Here is an 18,576-nt window from a genome sequence, read left to right on the forward strand (position 1 = left end):
AGCACATAGACAGGATTAAATGCAGTGTCTCAATAGCAACTAAAAATGATCTGATAACTGCAGATCCTAACAAAAGACCCCAGGGGCCGTTGAATGGCCAAACTGCAGAGCCTAAAATTGGTAATGTTGCTGCAGTGTAGCAAACCGGAGATATTGTTGATGAGAAGGCTCTATAGCTACATGTAGGTAAGCATCCCTAATGTCTAGGGTACCATAAAATCTTCAGGCTCCATACTGTAGCTAGGATAATAGAATGGAGGGTTTCCTTACGAAACCTGGGCACCCTGATAAACACGTTCAGAGATTTGAAGATGAGGATAGCCGATGAGAGCCATTGGGCTTCTGAACTAAGAAAAGGGTAGAATAATATGCCTTGCCTTGTTGTGAGGAGGGGACCCAAATTATTACTCCTGATAGCAGTAAGGACTGAATGGCTTTTTGGAGCAGCAGGGCATTGGTTGAGTCTGATGGAGATCCTATGCAAAAGAACTGTTGGGGGGGTTGCCTCAGGAAGGAGAGGGCGTATCCATGGGAGACCACTTCTCTTACCCAGGGCTTTGCCTTGAGGGCGAAAGGATGACATCATAGGTTTTGTATTGTATGCAGAGGGCAGGAATGCTATCTTGGAAGCTGCCAAAGTAATCACAATTTTATCTAATTCTTGACCAAATAGGATGTCTCCAGAATAAGGCAGACACTCCAGAGCCCATTTTGAGCCTGAATCTGCTTTCCAGAAACTGACCCAAAAAATATGGTGGGCCACTACCGAACTGACAGATATCCTGGAGACCAGGAGAGCTGTATCCCTAGCTGCTTCACCTAAGTAGGAGGCTGCATCCCTAATGTGAGATATGTAGGATAGTTGTTCCCTCAAAGCATCAGGGGGAAATGTCTCTTCTAGGGCCTCTGCCCAACTCTCAATGGCTTTCGCCACCCAGGCCGTAGCCCTATCAGGACGAGTAATAGCCCCTGTAAGAGAGTAAATGGATATATAATAAGCTTCTATACGTCTATCTATAGTCTCCTTCAAGGAGGTTGCAGTATGAATGGGTTATTTGGCATTTTTAACCAGACCTGTTACATGAGAATCCACTGCTGGGGGAACTTCCCATTTAGTGCAATCAGTAGCTTGAAGAGGATAAAAGGAACTGAACCATTTTGGAATTTGAGATCTTTTACCAGGCATATTCCATGCTTCACTCATGTGATCAGATAGCTGGTCCGAGTGAGGGAATTCTGGTAAAACTACCTTTTGTTGTTTAAAAAGAGCATTTTTGAGTTCGGGACCGGATGCTACGCAGGCCCCTGCTGGAAATCACGGAGGTCGCATAACCTGCCTGCACTGCCACCGCTGTGAGGGGCCTGACTCCCGCTGTAACTGTGGGACAGTGCCTGATTCCGCCTGAGCTGCCATCTCCAATATCGGGGTACTTACCCATCGCTGCTGCACGCGCTGCCGCCATGTTTATTTTTGGCTCCTGGCTCTCCTGCTCTCCCCACAGCCCTCCCGCGGTCTCATACCATATAGAGGCTACAATGAGAGATCTGTCAGCTGGACCGAGGTCTCTGCTTTGCCTTAGGTAAACGGTGGCCACTATTGTGTAGCACAGCATTATAATAGGTGCCATTTTGGACTATCCCCCCTGATGTAAGGAGCCCTTTACCGTGTATTGTATTCTTACTATTGCTACTCCACTATTGAGCACTGATAATTGGGGCAGTTATTTCTGATCAGAATACATTGAATCGCCAGCAGCCTCTAGAATGTGCATTGATATCTTGGAAAGCAAGTTACTAGCTTTGCTGGCTCTCTGCATAATTTGAAGCATATCTCGTATCCCATTATAAATATTTTTCTATACTGACTTCTCAATTTCTACTGCAACACTGTCCTCCAGTGGATCTCCTACGCTATTACAGTGGCTATGTGAGCTAAAGTACACTGATTGCTTGTCAATGCTGCCTCTGAAACTCCCTCCACCCATTCTAAAAATGTTACTTTAATTGCTTTGTCTTAATGTAACCACTATTAGTAATCCTACCACTACCTCTATTTACGCAAGAACTCTTTAAATTTCATCCCAAGTGTCGCTTCTCCTCTACATCATTTAACTATGGCTCTGAAAAAAATTAAGGCTACCTATTCGGCTCCACCTGTCCATTTTTTTTTTGTACTTCTACTAACTCCAGTAAAGGTCGACAGTTATCACCTGAAACCGATGCAATTTCTAATACTTCATCTAAACAGGTGTGTAACCCTACTCTGCCTTCCCAAGAAGACATGGACATTTTAGATGGCCCTGTTACCTTGCGTTCTATCCATACTATGCTGTCTTCATTTAAGAAAGACCTAACTTTGGAACTTAAGACTAATAACCAAGCATTACGGTCTGATATCTGAGATTGGAGATTGTACAGACCGTTAGGAAACCAAAATGGAAGAACTTGTAGCTTCTCATAATGACCTGATATCTGCACATGATGCCCTTCAGGAAGTTTTAATCTCTATTAGAGATAAAGTCACCGATTTGGAAGACAAATCCAGATGTAACAATATTAAAATAAGAGGTATCCCAGATTCTGTTAAAAAATGCAGAGTTATATGATTATGCAACGGATCTATTTCAGAAACTCCTCCCTTCGGCTTCTGCATCGGATCTTCTTATAGATAGGATCCACAGGCTTCCAAAATCCAAGCAGGCTCCTGCCCAGGTGCCTAGAGATACTCTTCTCAGGGTCCATTTCTTCCACAATAAGAAACGTAACCTCAGAGCTGCTTTACCCTCCTCTTCTACAGTTGGATGCCTGGACAATCTACAGCTATTTCCTGCTATTTCCCCAGCGACTCTTGCAAAAAGACATCTACTTCACCCGATTACAACGGCATTACGGAAAGGATATGTTCAATACAGATGGGGCTTTCCGAGTAAACTGATAGTGACGAGAAACGGTATTTACACAGTCATACACTCGCCAGATGATGGTCCAGCTATTCTTAAAAATTGGGGCATTTCTGTTGATACTTCTCCTACTACTTCCCCTTTACCAGTCCCACAGGAGTGGTCGACTGTCCTGGGATGAATTAACTTAGTAAAATGCTTCATATATTTGATGATTTTTATATGCATACAATTCTAAATAGTCCCCTTTTACATTTGCCATCTGTGAGCCTGATTCAGACCCACTCGCGAGCGGCTGTCCACTCGCAAGTGGGTCGATGTTCTGGACTGAGCATGCGCACGACGGAGGGAGCTCCGTCGTGCGCATGCGCCAGATGCGACGAGCGAAGGAAAGTCCTTCGCTCGTTGTGTCCGATCAAAGGGGGCGTGCTGTCAATGTTGATTGACAGCACGCCCCCTTTGGTAGGCGTGCAGGGGGCGTGCCTCCCTGACGGGGGCGTTCCCACGGGAACGCCTCCCATCAAAAGCCGGCCCACTGACATCACTGTCAGTGGGAGTGATTTTGGCTCTGATAGAGCCAAAATCACTCCGGAGCTTGCGGTTGAAAACCTCAACCGCAGGCTCCGGCTCGCAATTTCGATGGTCGCGATGGTCTCGACCATCGCGGCCATCAAAATGCACGCTCGTATAGCCTGTGGGTGGTGACCCACAGCTATACGAGCGTCCAGAAGGACGCTCCATTTTCATGGAGCCCGGCCCTCATTCAGAGCGTGCGCTCTGCTCAGAGCGTATGGCTCTGAATGAGGGCCTGTGTCAGCCGCAATTATTTTCCATTGGTTTCTTACACATCTTTACTGTTGCCGGCCATTTATTTGTTTACACTTTTGGAATGTTTTAAATGTATTCTAGATTTAGATTTTTGTCTCTACCAACAACAGATGTTTTGTCTCTCTCTACGACCTACACTTTCATGAGACGCATCAAAATATTTTAATTATATTTGTGTGATTGAAATTTTTTTCTGTGACATTAGTCCTCATATTACACGATGTACTGTTATGGCAGAATTTTTCGATTACTTTATTAATAATCAAATGTGTTTATCGGAATTTTTAATCTAACATAATGTAAAGGGGGTGGTCTAGCGGAGTTAGTGGTAGTTAGTTAACTGATTAAGTAGATAACCTTTTCAGGTTTTGTTCTTTTTTTTCTTATTCTTCCTCTTAGTGGTTACAATGTAGTATCTGTGAGACAATGTTTTGTCTTGTTTGACATATTATGATTTTGTTTATTCTACATTTCACTGTACCGATTTACAAATTAGGGTAGATGGTGGGTTCTCTGGATAGGCCTGCCCTCCATTACTCTCAACCTTTGTCACGTTTCGTTAGTGACAGAAACTCTAGCTCCTTCATGGATACTATGTCTGTTTGTTCCCCCGTTTTGTTATCGGTTTCCCTTCTTTTTCCCTGTTTTTTTATTTTAGTTCCACAAATGCTAGTCCTATAGAGTTCATTTCAATATGGTATAAAGTATAAGGATTCAGCTTTACATAACTTTCTGTTCCTCCATCATTGCTACATTTTTAAGTATTAATGTCAAAGGTCTCTATTCTCCACATAAGATATCTCAACTTAAAATATTTTGTTGATCAAAAAGCTGATAGAGTAGCAATTCAAGAATCACACTTCCCACTGTATTCTCCCCCCCCCTATTTACCAATCATAATTTTTCTACTTGCTATACCTCATGTGGTCAATTTAAAAGAAATGGGGTAGCTGTACTTCTTGGTAGAAATGTCCCTTTTGTAAATGGGTAGACAGTGATGGTCGATATTTGATCCTAGTTGGAAAGATAGGTGCTAAATACATTACCCTTACATATATAAATGCTCCTAACTATAGACAGCCTAGATTTCTTAAATCACTTTTACAAAAAGTTCAGGAAGTTTAAAAGGGAGCCTTGTTTCTTATGAGAGATTTCAACGTTGCGCCTGATCTCAAGCTAGATAAATCTTCCTCCATAGATAAACAGTCATCTAACATAGCCCAGTCTCTTGCCTCCACCTTTTCACATTTATTGGCTGAATTTGACCTTTATGCTGGAGGGTCCAAAACCCAGGGTCCCGTAATTATACCTAATATACTGCAGTTCATAAATCATACTCCAGGATAGATCTCCTCTTAACTGATGAATGGTCATTACAATCGGTTTCTCATGTCAATATACTACCGATTTCTGCATCTGATCACGCACCTCTAATTTGGTCCTGGTCACCATTCTCTACCACCCCCTCCCTCAGACCTTGGCATCTGCAGGAATATATTTTATTGGATAATGAATGTAACCAAATTATACAGGATTCATTGAATTCCTACATAGCAAAAAATGCTCCTGAGGATACTTCTATAATGAATCATGACTGCCTTAAGTGCACACCAATGAGCTTAAGGCAGCTATACAAGCAGCAGCTAGAATCAGAAAAATTAATCATGAAGTTCATCTTGCGTATGAGACAGAGCTTGTGAAATTAGAAACTCAACATAAGCAATATCCGAAAGATCCTATAATTCATTCTGCCCTGCTTGAAGTCAGGAAGAATTTAAATAATTTGCACCTTTTCTCAGGTCCAACGTGCAATCAGCAAGTAGAACCAAAAATTCTATACTCTTGGTAACAGAGGGAATAAATTGCTTGCACGTAAACTTCGGGGAAAAAATGCTATTAATTAGATGTCTTTCTAACTCTGAAGGAACAAGTAATTTTCAACCCCCGAGATATAATACAACACTTTGCTTCTTACTATGAGAAACTATATAATCTTATACAAGATTCTTCTATTCCTCAACCTTCTGAAGCAATGATTAACTCTTTCGTGCATTCTGTAAGTTGTCAAGTGTCTCCCCTATCGATGCTGCTGCTTTATGCTCTCCTTGGAGTACTGTTGAAATTCAACTAGTTATTAAATATCTTAAAAAAGATAAAGCCCCTGGACCTGATGGGTTCATCAATAGCTTCTATCTTCATTTTCAGCCTTCCTTAACACCTATATTAGTTAATCTTTATAACAATGTGTCCAACAATTAATATCCTAAAAAATGCTAGAGGCCCAAAATATCACAATAGCCAAACCTGGCAAAGACCCATCACTGTGTCAAAACTATAGGCCAATAGCTCTATTGAACTCTGACATTAAAATCTATGCAAAGCTAATAGCCAACAAGTTAAATCCTATCCTGTTTTGGTGTCATATGATCAAGTTGGCTTCACTTTAGGAAGACAGGCTCAAGATAATACTAGAAGAGTTTTCTCCCTTCTGGAAGCTCTTGCTGCCCAACCTGTACCCATAGTCCTGCTCTCTCTAGACACGGAAAAAGCCTTTGATAGGCTATATTGGCTTTATATGTCCTGAGTTCTTATTAAATTTGCATTTTCTAGATTATTTCTAAAAGCTATTTTAAGCCTATATACTAACCCTTCCACTTGTATCATTAGTAAAGGTTTTCTCTCAAACAGTTTTAATATATCCAATGGACGCGACAGGGGTGTCCTTTATAACCTTTAATATTTGTTTTAGCTATGGAGCCCCTTGCTGAAAAAAATAGATCCTCCCCGTCCCTTGAAGGTTTCTCTATTGAACATAAGATATATCTCTTTACAGATGACGTACTTCTTTTTGTCACAAACCTGACACCTCTTTCCCTGCTCTTCACACTATTCCCAAGGAAAATGCAAATTGTAAAGACAGTGCTTTTTAACAAAAGATTTAATACATAAAAATGACCTTACAAATGATTACCAAAACAATACATCACAATAGACAATTAAAAATGATTACTAAATCTACAAAAAAACGGCCGGTGTAGACACTCATCAATCAACTAAAAAACCATAAATATTTGGACATCCAGAAAAAACAATATGTCATATGGTTTTGTGGATACACCTTGATTGGTGTTATAAAAAAATTGCAAGCATGAAAAAATCAATAGCATGAGACTTTGTCCGCTTAGAATAACAGATTGATTTATTCCCAAGATGAGGGTGTTAGTCAGTATTCATTGCAGGTGAAGCCATATAATAATTTGTTTTGCAATTAATACATGCATGCATCCAAGTTTTCAGCTCTATAGATGTTAGTCTTTATACCCCGAGTGTTAGCAAGCACGGTATTATGCCAAGAATGTTAGTAGGCAAAAGGACAATAACAATAGGCAGTGAAAACAGCTTTCAAATCCCTTATTCATGCAAGCCGAGATTTAAGGGAATTAACTCCTTTTAAAAAATCAGGAGCATAGCCTGAACGGCTTATTTATCCCGTACTCACAATTCTCCCGGGAGACGTGACGAGTGTTTGCAGCCAGCTGTTTCAGATTGACAGACTCTTAACACGTTTCTCCGCCTCCATCTATGCTCAGCGGCTACCTCAGAAGTTGTAGTGTCTGTTCTGAGTCTTCCGGTTTTTATCCCGGAGACCGGAGGTTGGCGCATGCGCCTTACATCCTAAACCAAGCCTCGTTTTCGAGGTGGATCACGTGATCGAGACTCGGCAACTGAATAGGTTGTCTTTGTTTATGTCTCATACTAATGAAGGTAATAGCCTTCATGCGTTCCAGCTAGATATTATTTATGTGTCAGCGGACAGTATATCTTGTATACACATGATGGCTCAGCTTGCTTATTGTAATTTCAAAGCATAATCCCCATGATTGGAGGAGAGGGAGATCGGATGATTTTTAATGCTCCTAAGGGCATTTGCCCATACACTGTTAAAACAATGGTATACATACATATATATAAACGAGGAGAAAAAGTTGACATACATGTGTGTATATATATATATATATATATATATATAAAAAATAAAAAATACATATAAAAAATATATAATCATTTACATAAAAAACACATAATATTAATATCAGACCTCATTATTCGGAGAGTTGTATTTCAGAATATCACCTTAAACACTTAATTAGTACATACGATATCCGGGAAAAATGATATACATTAAGCTAGTATGTTGGTTGCCCTATACGTAAAAACGGAGGGCCAACAAGAATAACCAAATGGCCCTATGAGGCCAGTAGGGTTCCACAGATGTGGTAAAACCACATGTGGTACATGTTTACAATCAGAGAAAAAAAGTTTAGACTTTATTTCAAGTGTGAATAAGGAGTGTTTCAAAATGAAAGAGTTTTTGAACTGTTCCTCCTCCTTTTGTGATTTATCTCATTACATGTGGTTGCGGTATCCAGTATGTTGGTAGAACAACAAGGTCGTTACATACACGCTTTATGGAACATCGCAGAAATATCTTGAAAGGAGTTAAGACACACCCTTTGTCAAAACATGTTAGTGTCGAAATTTAAAAGACCTAAGGATAAAAGTGATAGAACAAATTAAAGCCACATGTCGTGGAGGGGACAGATATAAAACACTATGTAAAAGGGAAGCATATTGGATATACAGGCTGGGTACACTAACACCGGGTGGTCTTAATGACACGGTAGAACTAAATAATGTCTGAATAATGACTATATGTGATCTTGTTATACAAATCCGAAGTTACCTTAAATGGAATAATTATGAAAATAACGATTCAGTAGAGTTAATCTTCTGGTACTAGGTTTTAAATGGGTTAATATATGTTGGGTATTCTGTCTAGGTTACCAGAGGTCCCTTTGGACTAGGACACTAGGCCCACCACATTAAGTCATGTTGATATATGCCAATTATCTTCTGATATATTGTATATTTTGTATATACTGTAAGTTCTGAGTAATATATTAAATAAGGTCTATTATCCTGTGCGCTTTGGGAATGTATATAGGAACCTATGAATCTTTCAAAAAATGTTGAATCCACTTCATCTCTGTGGGTAATTTTTGTTGCCCCCCTTTCCCCCCCCCCCTTTTTTTATCTATAGGGCCAAATTTGATATGTAAATTTGCAGTCACCTTAAATGGAATCATCACGAAAATAACATTTTAATAGAGTTATTTCTGTTTGGGCTAGGTTTCAAATGGGTTAATTTATGTTGGGAACTCTGTCCAGGTTATCAAAGGTTCCTTTGGACGAGGGCATTAAGCCCACCACGTTAGGCCATGCCGATATATGTTATCTATCTTCTGATTTTTTGTATATTTTGTATATACTGTAAGATCTGAGTGTTATTAAAACAGGGCCTATTATCCTGTATACCTTAGGAATACACATGGGAACCTATAAGTCTTTCTATAAATATTTAATTTATTTTGTAATAAAAAATTTTATTTAATTTTTTTTGGTTATTCTTGTTGGCCCTCCGTTTTTACGTATATTAGCTTAATGTATATAATTTTTCCCGGATATCGTATGCACTAATTAAGTGTTTAAGGTGATATTCTGAAATACATCTCTCCGAATAATGGGGTCTGATATTAATATTATATATGTTTTTTTATGTAAATGATTATATATTTTTTATATGTATTTTTTATTGTTTATATATACATGTATGTCAACTTTTTCTCCTCGTTTATATATATATGTATGTATACCATTGTTTTAACAGTGTATGGGCAAATGCCCTTAGGAGCATTAAAAATCATCCGATCTCCCTCTCCTCCAATCATGGGGTTTATGCTTTGAAATTACAATAAGCAAGCTGAGCCATCATGTGTATACAAGATATACTGTCCGCTGACACATAAATAATATCTAGCTGGAACGCATGAAGGCTATTACCTACATTAGTATGAGACATAAACAAAGACAACCTATTCAGTTGCCGAGTCTCGATCACGTGATCCACCTCGAAAACGAGGCTTGGTTTAGGATGTAAGGCGCATGCGCCAACCTCCGGTCTCCGGGATAAAAACCGGAAGACTCAGAACAGACACTACAACTTCTGAGGAAGCCGCTGAGCATAGACGGAGGCGGAGAAACGTGTTAAGAGTCTGTCAATCTGAAACAGCTGGCTGCAAACACTCGTCACGTCTCCCGGGAGAATTGTGAGTACGGGATAAATAAGCCGTTCAGGCTATGCTCCTGATTTTTTAAAAGGAGTTAATTCCCTTAAATCTCGGCTTGCATGAATAAGGGATTTGAAAGCTGTTTTCACTGCCTATTGTTATTGTCCTTTTGCCTACTAACATTCTTGGCATAATACCGTGCTTGCTAACACTCGGGGTATAAAGACTAACATCTATAGAGCTGAAAACTTGGATGCATGCATGTATTAATTGCAAAACAAATTATTATACGGCTTCACCTGCAATGAATACTGACTAACACCCTCATCTTGGGAATAAATCAATCTGTTATTCTAAGCGGACAAAGTCTCATGCTATTGATTTTTTCATGCTTGCAATTTTTTTATAACACCAATCAAGGTGTATCCACAAAACCATATGACATATTGTTTTTTCTGGATGTCCAAATATTTTTAATTGTCTGTTGTGATGTATTGTTTTGGTAATCCTTTGTAAGGTCATTTTTATGTATTAAATCTTTTGTTAAAAAGCGCTGTCTTTACAATTTGCATTTTCCTTGGGACTTTTTAATTAATTTTAATTTAATAATTGTTATATAATTGGCTGGTTAGAGAGCGCCTGGTTCTCTTTTTTTCCTTCACACTATTCGCCAGGAGTATTCTGCAGTATCGCATAATAAGTCAAATACCTCAAAAACTGAAGTGCTGGCTTATAATATGGATCAAACCTCTATACAGTGACTTCAAACTCAATATTTTTATGCTTGGCAGACTACTGATCTCCAATACTTAGGAAATAGAATCCCAATAAGACTACAAGATGTTATACTGTGCAGTTATCAGTCATTACTAGATCACTTCTCTACACCGACTAAGTTGTGGGTGAATTACGAAATCTCTTGGATGGGGCGCCTTTCTTCTGTAAAAACGATGTTACTACCTAAAATTCTCTACCTATTTCGAGCTATACTGTACTTGGTTCCGTTACTTACTAAATAAGTTTTACTCAGTTATGTCATTATTTGTTTGGAAAGGTAAACTACCTCGAATGGCTCGAGCCCAGCTAATTACATCTAAGGCTAGAGGTGGCTTGGCTGCACCAAATCTTGAGCTATATCAACATGCCTGTCTTCTTGATCAAGTGAAAGATTGGTTTTCTCCTCCACCCACTAAACCATGGGTGGATATAGAAAATTCTATGTGTAAAGCTTTTCCTTTACGAGATTTGCTATGGGTTAAAGCTACGGACAGACCTCCTTCCTATGTTACACTGAGGAGTATATACGATACCCTCTTAGTCTGGGATAAACTAATTTGTTCACATGGTGACTTTTCCCTTCCATCTTCTAACATTTCCATATTAGCACATTTAAAATTGATTCCTGACCTATTTCTACTTAATTGCCATGATCGAGGCATCCTCACTGTTAAAGATCTGTACATTAACCACCACATTAAATCATTCCAACACCTTCAGAACCAGTACTCTTAAGAACGTCTTTTACAAATTCTTACGAATACGACACTGAGTACTATCTCATACCTCTCTGGCACAACCCCTCTCTTCTCCTCCCCCATATACAGATCTGCCCAGCTATTTTGTTGCTCATGGCGTGGCGTGAGTTGCGCCATGGACTTGTGGCGTGGTGTGCAGGCCTGAGTCACGCCATGGACTTGTGGAATACCGTGGTATTCTTCAATGAAGGATATGCTACGGCATGTAATTCAGTGCTTAACCGCTGGGTGGCGAGTGCTCCACTTTTGTAATTGCATGTAATACAGTGCTTAACCGCTGGGTGGCGAGTGCTCCACTGTTGTAATTTGTACTGAATGCCTTGTACTGAATGCCATACTGTTAAACTTACAGTAAATTGTATGGATATCACATTCACAGCATTTGCATGTACGCACAACCCATACTGTATTTTTAATGTTACATAATATACATATACAGTATATAGTACTGTACCGTACAGCAAATCACTGCACATACTGTATTGTACATACGGTACGGTGCAGTAACTGAATAGTAGAGAAGTTGCCCGAATTGTTGTCTTTGTATAACCGATACTGTAGATTAATGAGATGCACGCACAGCTTTCACTGAGATGGGATGAATTACAGTATGACAATTTTTTATGTTTTTTTAATTAAAAACAGCAGCAGGAGGAGTGCACAAGGATGAGGCCGCTCTGTGCGGTTCACTGTAGCTGTCGTGTGGGCTAGTGGTTAGGTGATCACTTTGGTAGAATTATGGTCCCGGGTTCGATCCCTGGAAAAGAATATACCGTACTGTATATTTTTTTTTATTGTCACTGTCTGCTCTGGACACTATAGTGAAACTACTTTAGTAGTGTTCTACTGTACTGTAATACTGTAGTGGTGTTGTTTAAAAGGCTGCTTAAAAGTAAGACATTACAAACTGATTGTGTGTTTAAATAGTGCAAAACGTTCGGCAATGTCTGCGCTGTGGTGGCTGTCTGCTTCGAGGGGTTGCAATGGGATTTCATGTGCATGCCCAGTGGAGGGTTTACAATGGGATCTGTAGTGCCAAGAGAGGGCTCTGTATCACAAACCCAAAACGCAAAACGTAAACATGCGACAACGTAGATGCAGTCTCAGCCTTACGCACTATGGCTACATCCCTTGGACTGTGTCTGAGAGTGGTTTCTGACTGTGACAGAGCGCTCTGTGTTCAAAGCTGACTGTGCGTTTGAAGCGCAAAATAGTGTTGATTCACAAACTTATAACATTGGTGATGCTTCTCCAACCTTGCACACTAAGTACGGTAGTAGTGGGATCTGTATGAGAGAGAACTCTGTATTACACGTTTGGCGCTATGGTGGCTGTCAGCCATCTGCGATGGATTAGAAATGGAGGGGGGTACAATGGGATCTGTGGCGCCAAGCCATACGCCATGTAGCGCTATGCCATCACTGAGCATGCGCAGTTGGCTGTATTACTGCAGTCGGTACAGTACTGTATGCTGTTGAATTTCCATCTCTGGCGGGCACATGCCCAGTAGGAGGGTTGCGATGGGATTTCTGGCGCATGCCCAGTGGGGCCAAGAGTCATACACAGTGCGCATCAGTTCCCTTTCCCCAAAGCAAGCAAGAGCCTCACCTTCCCATAATAAAAGAAGCTTTGTTAATCCATTTACTGTAAGCAGTCAGCTCTGCCCTAGTGTCCTGAAAAATGCTACGAATTGTGACCATTGCTAAGGACACCATCCCCCGTCTGGTAGGACAACTAGTGTGCCGCTATGAATGTGCCTGTACTGAATATTAAAAACTGACGGTGCCGTTGAATTTAGCACCACAGAATAGTGATTTTATAACTGCAGAAACTGCTAGTGAATCTACTGTCTAGAATGAGAGACAGGGCTCTGTATCACAAACTGTGCGCCCAAAACGCAAACAGGGGACAACGTAGATGCGGTCTCAGCCTTACGCACTATGGCTACGTCCCTTGGACTGTGTCTGAGAGTGGTTTTTGACTGTGACAGAGCGCTTTGTGTTCAAAGCTGACTGTGCATTTGAAGCGCAAAATAGTGTTGCATCGCAAACTTATATCATTGGTGATGCTGCTCCAACCTTGCACACTAAGTACGGTAGTAGTGGGATCTGTATGAGAGAGAACTCTGTATTACATGTTTGGCGCTATGGTGGCTGTCAGCCATCTGCGATGGGTTAGAAATGGAGGGGGGTACAATGGGATCTGTGGCACCAAGCCATACGCCATGTAGCGCTATGCCATCACTGAGCATGCGCAGTTGGCTGTATTACTGCAGTCGGTACAGTACTGTATGCTGTTGAATTTCCATCTCTGGTGGGCACATGCCCAGTAGGAGGGTTGCGATGGGATTTCTGGCGCGTGCCCAGTGGGGCCGAGAGTCATACACAGTGCGCATCAGGTCCTTTCCCCCAAAGCAAGCAAGAGCCTCACCTTCCCATAATAAAGGAAGCTTTGTTAATCCATTTACTGTAAGCAGTCAGCTCTGCCCTAGTGTCCTGAAAAATGCTACAAATTGTGACCATTGCTAAGGACACCATCCCCCGTCTGCTAGGACAACTAGTGTGCCGCTAAGAATGTGCCTGTACTGAATATTAAAAACTGATGGTGCCGTTGAATTTAGCACCACAGAATAGTGATTTTATAACTGCAGAAACTGCTAGTGAATCTACTGTCTAGAATGAGAGACAGGGCTGATGGTGCTGTGTATAGAATTACACCACAAACTTGTGACAATGTAGTGATAGTGATTTCATGACTTTAGAAACTTTTCAATCCCGTGATGCCCACACTACTTTGCCACTACGGTTATGACTACATTACAGTGCACCACAGACGCCTGCCGCAACGAGTGAATTAGTGTCGACATGCGTTGTGCGTCACTGGCTAGTCAAAATGGCTTCTATGAGGGCAAGACGCTACTCGTCCGGCGAGCTCTTTGTGTTGGTTAAGTGGCGGGATCAGGCGTTCACCACTAACCAAGACAAAGAGCTCGCCTACAGAGCCGCGAGCACCGAAATATATCGCCTATATGGCGTTCGGCGCAGAGTTCGCTCACTACAGCGCAGGTGGAGTGACCTGCTTAGGAGGGACAGGCCTCGCCTAGAGCGAATTCGGAGGCGAATAATTCGAAGTAAGTACAGCATTGCTGTATAATCACATGAATTACAGTATACTGTACAATAATGAATACAGTACAATGCACGACTCTGACATACTCTACATTACTGTACACTGCACTGTAGGGTGTTGGATACTACAGTATCTGACGATGACTGACAGTTGTTACCACATACTGACATGACTGGCAGACATTTGATTGACAGGCTGATTAAATCTACAGTACTGTACATGGACTAAAGGGTTACACACTATTGGTCGACATGGCTTGTTTGATTAATAAACCTACAGTAACAAAAGGCAAGTTGATTGATCCACCATTCTAATGTCTGTCGACCAAATCTATGTTAACCAACAGTACTGTACACACTTTTTCTGTGCTGGGCCTGCCCCCTTTTAAGTCTGACATTATTACTGTACATCATGGACAGATTCAGGGGTCTCCCCAACTGTCATCTCACAGGCTGTGTTTGAAAAATGAAATTTGGGAGCTGATTGGCTGGTATCTTATCACTTCTCACTCTGTGCCCCATTTACAAACGAAGGGAAATACCAGGGGGAATTTTCGTTTGGTATCACTGTGATACAAACGAAAATTCCACTGGTACTGTATTTATTAATACCGTACTTACCCCTCCGGCGAGGTCTCGCAAAGTCTTCAGCGGGGTCCTCCACTGGGTTCGGGCTCCAGTGTCATGCGCATGTGCCATCTTGTACAGCTCGTGGGGTGGCGACAGTGCCACCCACATAGCCTATGTGTGACGTTGCACCACTTGGTCATACAGTACTTTACTGGACTGTATATTTTTTTATATACAGTACAGTACAGTACCATACTGTTTTATGTTGGGCCCAATGCCAGCTTCACAGACTACAGTAGTTTTTGTACTACAGTATACTGTATTGGTTTGTATTTTAATCAATAGCTAATTCCCTAAGGCCATCTACAGTACTGTACCGTAATCCCTCTCCAATTTGGAATAAAGGTCTGAACTCTTGTTTTCAAATTCTCCTTAATGACGACATGTATTTTTCCCCACAGGACGAGAAGCCCCCCCTGCCCCGGCAGCGCCACTACCGCCGCAACCACTACCACCACCACCACCACCACCGGCGGCAGCCGGGCCCAGTGGGCTGAATTTTCGGAGTAAGTACAGTGCACACTACTCTACACTGTTCTCTCTCTCTCTCTCATTTGTGTGTTTGTTTTTGGTGTTAAGGAGACTCTGGTCAAAATTTGTACAGTTTATTTGTTTAAAAATGGTTTTGAGGGAAACTGACAGTACAGTGTTCTTTTTTCACAGTCCTACCTCCACGACCACCAGCACCACCACCTTCTGCAGCCTCCTCAAATGACAGTGGTAATGATTACAACAGTTACAGTATGGACACAATAGTGTCATGCTACTGCCTTTTTGATTTTTTGTATAATATTTTTTTTCTTATACTGTACACACAGACAGACTCATCATTGATGAGGGTGCTGCAGGAAGCCCCCTGCCCTGTAAGTACAGTACACCACATTGTTTTCTACAGCACTGTATATCTCTCCTTTTCTTCCCTTGTCAGTCTCTCTATACCTACGGTATCTCTTTCTCTCTCTTTATCCCCCTCTCTCTTTCTCAGTGTCTCTCTTTTCTGTACTAGTGTAATAGTAACATTATTTTTTTTCAACAGTATCACCAAGTGAAGGGTACATTCCCGGGCCCAGTGGCCTCATCTGGCCGCGTAAGTACACTACACCACATTTTTTTCTACAGTACTGTATCTCTCTCTCTCTCTCTCTCTCTCTCTCCCCCTCTCTCCCCCTCCCTCCCTCCCTCCCTCTGTTTTTCTCTCTCTCTTTCTCTCTCTCTCTCCCCATGTTTTTCTCTCTCTCTTTTTCTCTCTTTAGCTCTCTCTCTCTTTCTCTCTCTCTCTTTCTCTCTTTATCTCTGTTTTTCTCTCTCTTTCTCTCCCTCTTTCTTTCTCTTTCTCTCTCTTTAATTTTCCTCTCTCTCTTTTTCGCTCTCTTTCCCTGTTTTTCTCTTTCTTTTTCTCTCTCTCTCTTTCTCTCCCTGTCTCCCTCTGTTTCTCTCTCTCTTTCTCTCTTAAAACATCTCCAACGTCTTCTCCTTACACAATAATTGTTTCTGTCCTTGTGTATTTTAGTTGAAGACATTGAAGTGCCTCAGCCCTCCCCAGGGCAAGAGGAGGACCCAGACTCCCCTCCCCAGCCAAGTAAGTACTGTATACAGTTTTATACTGTAGGACATTTTGTATTAATACTGTAATACAGTACAGTATATATTGTAGTAATGTTACAGTTGAGTATGTTTACCCTCTACTTTCCCACTGAGTACTGTACAAGAGTGTATTATTATTTTCTTTATGCAGAACACCTCCATATACTGATAGTGGAGCTGGACAGCAGCAAATCCAGTAAACCTTTCTTTTTCTCTCTCTCTCTCTTTCTCTCTCTCTCTCTCTATCTCTCTCTTTCTCTCTCGCCCTCTCCCCCTATCTCTCTCTCTTTGTCTCTCTCCCTGTCTCCCTCTGTTTCTCTCTTTCTCTCTTTAAACATCTCCAACGTCTTCTCTCTTTTTTGTAACATACTGTCATTTTTTTCAACAGCATCACCAACCAGTGGCCTCCCAATGCCATGTAAGTACAGTACTGTATCTCTCTGCTTTATTTCCCTAGTCTCTCTCTCTTTCTCTCTCCCTCTCTCTCTCTCTTTCTCTCTCCCCCTCTATCTCTCTCTCTCTCCCTCCCTCTTTCTCTCTCTTTTTTTCTCTCTCTCTCTCTTTCTCTCTCTTTACATGTTTTTTTTCCAGAGACCGTACCCCCAGCCGTCCCCAGGGAGAGTCTGCGTAAGTACATTACTGTACACTACAGTACATTGTTCTCTCTCTCTCTTTTTCTCTCTCTCTCTCGCTTTTTCTTTCTCTGTCTCTTTCTCTCTCTTTCTCTCTCCCTCTTTCTTTCTCTCCTTCCCTCTCCCCCCTCTCTCTCTCTCTTTCACTCTCCCTCTTTCTTTCTCTCTCGCCCTCTTCCCCTCTCTTTCTCTCTCTTTATCTCTGTCTTTCTTTCTCTTTTTCTCTCTCTCTTTTTCTTTCTCTGTCTCTTTCTCTCTTTTTTTCTCTCCCTCTTTTGCTCTCTCCCTTTCTTTCTCTTTCTCTCTTTCTCTATCCCTCTCTCCCCCTCTATCTTTCTCTCTCTCTCTCTCCTTTGTTTCTCTTTCTTTCTCTCCCTCCCTCTCCCCCCCTCTCTCTCTCTTTTTCTCTATCTTTCTCTCCTTCCCTCTCTTTCTCTCTCTCACTTTCTCTCTTTCTCTATCCCTCTCTCCCCTCTATCTTTCTCTTTCTCTCTCTCTCTCTTTCTCTCTCTCTCTCTCTATCTCTCTCTTTCTCTCTCGCCCTCTCCCCCTATCTCTCTCTCTTTGTCTCTCTCCCTGTCTCCCTCTGTTTCTCTCTCTCTCTCTTTAAACATCTCCAACGTCTTCTCTCTTTTTTGTAACATACTGTCATTTTTTTCAACAGCATCACCAACCAGTGGCCTCCCAATGCCATGTAAGTACAGTACTGTATCTCTCTGCTTTATTTCCCTAGTCTCTCTCTCTTTCTCTCTCCCTCTCTCTCTCTCTTTCTCTCTCCCCCTCTATCTCTCTCTCTCTCCCTCCCTCTTTCTCTCTCTTTTTTTCTCTCTCTCTCTCTTTCTCTCTCTTTACATGTTTTTTTTCCAGAGACCGTACCCCCAGCCGTCCCCAGGGAGAGTCTGCGTAAGTACATTACTGTACACTACAGTACATTGTTCTCTCTCTCTCTTTTTCTCTCTCTCTCTCGCTTTTTCTTTCTCTGTCTCTTTCTCTCTCTTTCTCTCTCCCTCTTTCTTTCTCTCCTTCCCTCTCCCCCCTCTCTCTCTCTCTTTCACTCTCCCTCTTTCTTTCTCTCTCGCCCTCTTCCCCTCTCTTTCTCTCTCTTTATCTCTGTCTTTCTTTCTCTTTTTCTCTCTCTCTTTTTCTTTCTCTGTCTCTTTCTCTCTTTTTTTCTCTCCCTCTTTTGCTCTCTCCCTTTCTTTCTCTTTCTC

At 41.4% G+C, this 18,576-nt stretch overlaps 1 protein-coding gene across 1 annotated transcript in view; it reads left to right on the forward strand.

Moving 5' to 3' along the window:
- Nucleotides 1–15,927, forward strand: part of MINDY2 (MINDY lysine 48 deubiquitinase 2) — a 223,585-nt gene extending 207,658 nt beyond the window's left edge. Inside the window, exons 10-11 of the transcript XR_015869439.1 lie at nt 15,551–15,655; nt 15,813–15,927. The gene's annotated coding sequence lies outside the window, so the exon portion shown is untranslated. The remainder of the gene's footprint in view (nt 1–15,550; nt 15,656–15,812) is intronic.
- Nucleotides 15,928–18,576: the final 2,649 nt, after the last annotated feature.

Source organism: Taudactylus pleione, unplaced genomic scaffold (genome assembly GCF_031769625.1).
Source record: "Taudactylus pleione unplaced genomic scaffold, aTauple2 ptg000019l, whole genome shotgun sequence".
NCBI lineage: Eukaryota > Metazoa > Chordata > Amphibia > Anura > Myobatrachidae > Taudactylus > Taudactylus pleione.